The sequence below is a fragment of the Tupaia chinensis genome, unplaced genomic scaffold (assembly GCF_000334495.1).
Source record: "Tupaia chinensis unplaced genomic scaffold, TupChi_1.0 Scaffold000099_1, whole genome shotgun sequence".
Taxonomy (NCBI): Eukaryota; Metazoa; Chordata; class Mammalia; order Scandentia; family Tupaiidae; genus Tupaia; species Tupaia belangeri.
Genome location: NW_006159563.1, coordinates 5,961,262 through 5,967,261, shown reverse-complemented (window position 1 = coordinate 5,967,261; position 6,000 = coordinate 5,961,262). Strand labels below are relative to the sequence as shown.

The window sequence follows — 6,000 nt, the reverse complement described above, 5'->3', positions numbered from 1 at the left end:
CCACACTACAATCCTTCTCCTCCATTCTTATCTTGAGATTTGGGGCACCCATGCACATGTGCTCAGTGGGATTTTCAAGATGCCGGGTCAGGGACTCAAACCATGGTTAGTAAACATGGCCATTCTTTACACCAGAGAAATGGGAACTTGAGTCATCCTGCATAGACTTCATATGGAATGCTTGCAAGAAAATGAAGAAATAGTACCCTCCAGAATGGTGGCACCAGTATTACAGAGGCAGTACAACTTCTAAAACAGCCTACGTCAGAAAAATGAATGGTTTCCATATCCAAATTTGCAATGGATCTTAGATTTAATAAAAATGCACATGGAATATCTAGACCTTTTAAAAAGTATATATTTTTGAAGCGTACAAATATAATCACAATCTACATTCCTCTGAACAGAACCTTACAGATCACTTAGTCCAATCCCCTCCTATTACAAATGAGGAAGGCAGGTAAGTTATCAGTAGAATAATTTGCGTGACTCCCAAGGCACTGCCTTTTTTTTTTTCTAGAGGTTTTTCTATAGGGCGTGTGCACTCGCCAGACAGAGAGAGAGAGAGAGAGAGAGACAGAGAGACAGAAAGCAAGAAATCACCCCCCAGGGGGGATGGCCACGCCACAATCCCTTCTCTTCCATTCTCCTCTCAGGATCTTGGGCACGCACACACACGCTCCCAGCGTGAGTCTTAAGCCACCGGATCCGGGACGCGAACCGCGGGCGACTATGTGGGAGTCCAGCAACATAGCCATTACTCTAACTGCTGGTCCCCATCCAAGGTACTGCTCTTAAAATTATAGGAGCACATGGGACTGGCAGTTGGCTTAATGGCTATGTCACTGGACTCCCATGTAATCAACCACGGTTCGAGTTCCAGACCCAGTGGCTTAAACTCATGCCAGGTGCATGTGCATGTGTGCCCAATGTCCTGAAAGGAGAATGGTGAAGAAGGGATTGCGGCGTGGCCATCCCCCCTGGGGGTGATTTCTCACTTTCTGTCTCTTTGTCTTTCTGGCAAGCCCGCATGCCCTATAGCAAAAACCTCTCCAAAAAAAAAAAAGGGAGCACAAACCCAGTCACAGCGGAACAGATGGGCATATGCTGGAAGCCATATGGAAAGCCCAGGTTCATATCTTGGGTCCACCTGAATGTGCTCGGTGTGCCATGGCTGGCCGTAGGACTGAGGGGAAGATCACAGTGTGAAACCCTATTGGGAGTGATGTGTTCTTTCTCTCTCTCTCAGAATAAATTTAAAAATAAATAAACTTTAAAAACCTGAGAACATAAAAGCTACCATATATATGTAGGAGCTCATGAAGTACCTAGGTCATTTGGCCAGTGCAGACTTGGCCTTAAGGAAGTTGCTAAGCACAATTGAAATCACTGAGAGAGGACTGAGAACTACTAGATAATCCAGTGCCGCTCAGGTAAGTACTAGCGGTTGTAAAGTTCTATTAAGACCATAGGATTCTACATGACCTGAATATACTGATGAGGCTTGTGATGTAACTAAGAGGATGTGCTGTCAGGTGGCCCAATGTCCGCACCCCAAACTCACAGCTAGCTGTTAGTAGTGGTTTAAGATTTCAAAAATCAATAAAATTTCAAAATATTTGGGTTGTGATTTGTAACTTTGTATTTGCCAGGTAAGGAAATGTTTCCTTTTTTAAAAAAAATTAATTTAAAAAGCTATCATCACTGTTTTTGTACAAAATAAAAATAATTTTCACATATAAAACAAGGAAGGATACAATCTCAGAATAAATGACAGTCTTTTTTAATTTTAAGAGAGATTTTGCTATTGCATTTATGAGCTCACCAGAGAGACAGAGAGACAGGAAGCGAGAAATCGCCCCCCAGAGGGATTTTGGGCATGCATGGACATGCGTTCAGCGTGAGTTTTAAGCCGCCAGGTCCAGGACTTGAACTGCAGTCAACTATGTGGGAGTCCAGTGATGTGACCATTATTCCATCTGCTGGTCCCGAATGACAATCTTTTAACTTTAAAATATATTAAATTTCATATATAGAGGGACTTCAAGGAGTTCGTGGAAAAGTGGAATTAATGTATAATTTTATTTGGTGCAAAGATAATTTGAAATCCATGCATAGTTTTTTCATAACACAGATTTCCTATGAACTTTCTAACCATTTAACTTGAGTATTCTATAAGATTTTATTTTCCCTCTCTACTCCATAACACACATGAATTAGAGAGATTGGAAGGATAATACTCAGACTCAGCCTTCCAGTCCTGGGGACAGCAAGAGCAGTGTTGCAGGGCAGGGCGAAGTGGGGGCAGGGCTTTCACTACTCATGGTCTTCCTGAGGCAGTAACTACCTACCTGTGCATTCTGGAGATTGCCAACACTCTAAAATGCCAAGAACTAGGGTTTGAGCCCAGCTCTGACAGTAAGCAGGGATAACAGGAAAAAAAAAAGTATATTTTAAATTTTTTTTTTGAGAGGTTTTTTGCTATAGGGCGCGTGCACTTGCCAGACAGACAGAGAGAGACAGAGAGACAGAAAGCGAGAAATCACCCCCCAGGGGGGATGGCCACACCGCAATCCCTTCTCCATACTCCTCTCGGGATCTTGGGCATGCACGCACACACGCCCGGCGTGATTTTAAGCCACTGGGTCCAGGACGCAAACCGCAGTCCACTACATGGGAGTTCAGTGACATAGCCATCCCACTAACTGCTGGTCCCGAGATAAATATATTTTTTAAAAATCCAAACAGAATGATAATGTCTAATTTGTGGGCTTACAAGTGAACAAAGAGAGTTAAAATCCTGAATAATAATAGCAAGCAAGTCAGGAAGGGAAATAGGATTGAAAAGCCTTTTAAAGATTTTGTATTATTTGCAAAAGGGGTAAAGCTATTGATTAGATTTAGTGAAGTAAAATTAGTGTGTTAGAGGGACCAGTAGGTGGCGTAGTGGTTATGTTGCTGGATTCCCACATGGCCGACAGCGGTTCAAGTCCCAGTCCTGGCAGCTCCAAGCTCACACCAGGCACATGTGCATGCGTGTCCAAAATCCCAAGATGGAGAATGGAGGAGAAGGGATGGTGGTGTGGCCATCCCCCCAGGAGGTTATTTCTCGCTTTCTGTCTCTCTTTTTCTGTCTCTCTGGCAAGCACATGCATCCTACAGCAAAAAATCTCTCTAAGAAAGAAAAAAATAGTGTGTGAGTGTGTGAGGAAAGAACTGGCAAGCACATGCATCCTACAGCAAAAAAAATCTCTCTAAGAAAGAAAAATATAGTGCATTAGCGTGTGAGGAAAGACATTAAGGGGAAACAGAGAGGCAAGACATTTATGGGACACAGAAATGGATTATTATTGATGATAATGTCTATAGTATTCTCAACTGGACTGGTGTGCAGTGTATTCATGTTGGGCATATTCACTTTACAAGCTAAGTGATGTACAGTGAATATATAACATTTAAAAAAATAAAAAATGAAATTTTAGGATAACTATTAAGACAATTGTTCTGGACTATAGAAAATCAAAACAAAATTCATCTAATTAAAAGTAAAGACAAGAAATAAGGGTGGAAAACCCTAAAATTTCAGGGCTGCTATGGTTTAAGTGTGTCTCTTGAAGTTCATGTGAGGAGACTTATTCTCCAATGCAACAGTGTTAAGGGTGGACCTTTACTTAATGGATGATGTCATCACTGAGATAGCGGATCCTGATCAAAGGATGAGTTTGGCCCACTTTCTCTCTCTCCATGCAGTACCTTTCACCATGTTATAATGCAACAAGACTCTCACCAGATGTAGCTCCTTGATCTTAGATTTCCCAGCCTCTAGAACTGTGACCAAATATGCTTCTGTGGTTTATAAATTACCCAGTCTATGATAGTCTGTGACAGCAGTACAAACAGACTAAGACAAGGGCCAATATATTAATATACGGCCACTCATCTATACAAACAGAGTTCACTGAAATACCCTACAATATTTTTTAAAATTAATTTTTACTTCATTTTATTCCTAATTATTCTTATTCTTATTATTTTTAAGTTGACCAGAGTGAGAAAGCAAGTTGCCAAGTCCAGAACTTGAACCACGGTCAGCCATGTGAGAGTCCAGCACTTCAACCACCATGTCATCTGCTGGTTCTTACTCGACAATATTGGGCACAGTTAAGTAAAGGATATTTTTCTAACAACTTTAGAGTTTACATTATTTATTCATTTCATTTTTTGTTAATTATTCAGAAGAGTCATAGGTATTTCTAAGTGAAGACACTTAGTAAGATGAGATGACTTTGAACATCAAAGCTAGTGAATAATCCCAGTTGACTAATTAATTGTTAGAGGAAAAAAATTCATAGGCAGAGTCATCTTGATGCAAATAGGAGCCAAAAAACCCCAAACTATCTTAAATATATTGTGATTCTACTTTCAGAAAATGTATTAATTGGAAGATTTTTATAAAGATGTCATTAGATATATGAACCAAGAGAACACGATATGTGATAAGGCCAAACACCCTTAGAGACTACTAGTTGTTAAATAAATCAAGCAAACCAAATATACATTATTTTTTTGAGAGTTTTTTTGCTATAGGGAACATGCACTCGCCAGAAAGAGAAAGACAGAGAGACAAAAAGCAAGAAATCACCCCCCAGGGGGGATGGCCATGCCACAATCCCTTCTATTCTCCTCTTGGGATCTTGAGCACACATGCACACCCACTCAGCATGAGTTTAAGACACCAGGTCCTGGACTCAAACCGCGGTTGACTACATGGGAGTCCAGCGACATAGCCATTATGCCAACTGCTAGTCCCCCCAATATACATTTAAGGGAACTGAATGTAATAATAGAAATCCTGGGTTACCCCAACTAAAGATATGAAAGGTTGTTAAAATCCCTAGACAAGTTCATGTACTAATTCCGTGGGTTTAGTCTTTGGAAAGTGATTGCTAGAAATATCTCCAACTTCATTCTTTTGCACATGGAAATGAACTTGTCATAACACCATTTGTTGAAAAACAAAAATAAAAACAAAACCTACTCTTTTCCAATGGAACAATCTTAGCATCCTTGTGAAAAATGCAGACAGACTTTAACACACAGCGAGGGAATCACTGCCCTCCAGTCTCACTATCTGAGGTACTGTGCAGAGGGTACCATGTTCTAAATTCTTGTTTGTTTTTTCTTCTTTCAGAGCACTAATGTAAGGAGTTCCTATATAATGTAATTAGCGGCCTCTTGAAAGAAAGTACTGCTTCCTCCAAAAGCATCTTAAGAATACTAGGGCCAGTCCTGTGGTACAGCAGTTAGGCACTGTACAGAGGAAGCCAGAGCTCAAACAGCTGATAGAGGTTCAAATCCTGCCCTCTCAGCTTCATGCCAAGTATATGCCTAAGGATCCCGACAGAACAGGAATTGGAAGAAAAAGTATTGTGGCATGACCAGGGCCTGTGGTGAGGTGCACTCTTTTTCTCTCTCTCATACATGTACCCTTTGGCATTAAAAAAAAGTTATTATACAGGCCAGAGGCGTGGTGGCTGGGGTGCTGGACTCCTACGTTGCCGACTGCCAGGCCAGAGGCGTGGTGGCTGGGGTGCTGGACTCCTACGCTGCCGACTGCTGTTTCAGTCCTGGTCCTGGCAGCTTGCTTTCTCACTTTCTCTTTCTCTCTCTTTCTGTCACTCTCTGATCCAATTGAAAAATCATAAAAAATTAAATTAAATTAAATAATTCTTTTAAAAATATTATAAGAAATCTACCAAATAACCTCCTATGATAATTCCCTTTATAAACTTCTGTTTAGAAATATAAGTACTTTGAACACATGTTTTTAATATATGACACAATTTCTTCCTCAAAGGTGTGTTTTACCAATGTAAGTTGGAGACTAAAAGGTGTTTGTTGCATATTCATAACACAGTTTCAGCAGTATCCACTGTGATCACAATAATCTTGTAGATGACATAGTGGCATTACCCAACCTCCAAAATGATTATAGGATCG

General features: G+C 40.6%; 1 protein-coding gene across 1 annotated transcript in view; it reads right to left on the bottom strand.

The window, feature by feature from the left end:
- Positions 1-6,000, bottom strand: part of ARSB (arylsulfatase B) — a gene marked incomplete at its 5' end in the record, with an annotated part of 208,355 nt that overhangs the window by 78,074 nt on the left and 124,281 nt on the right.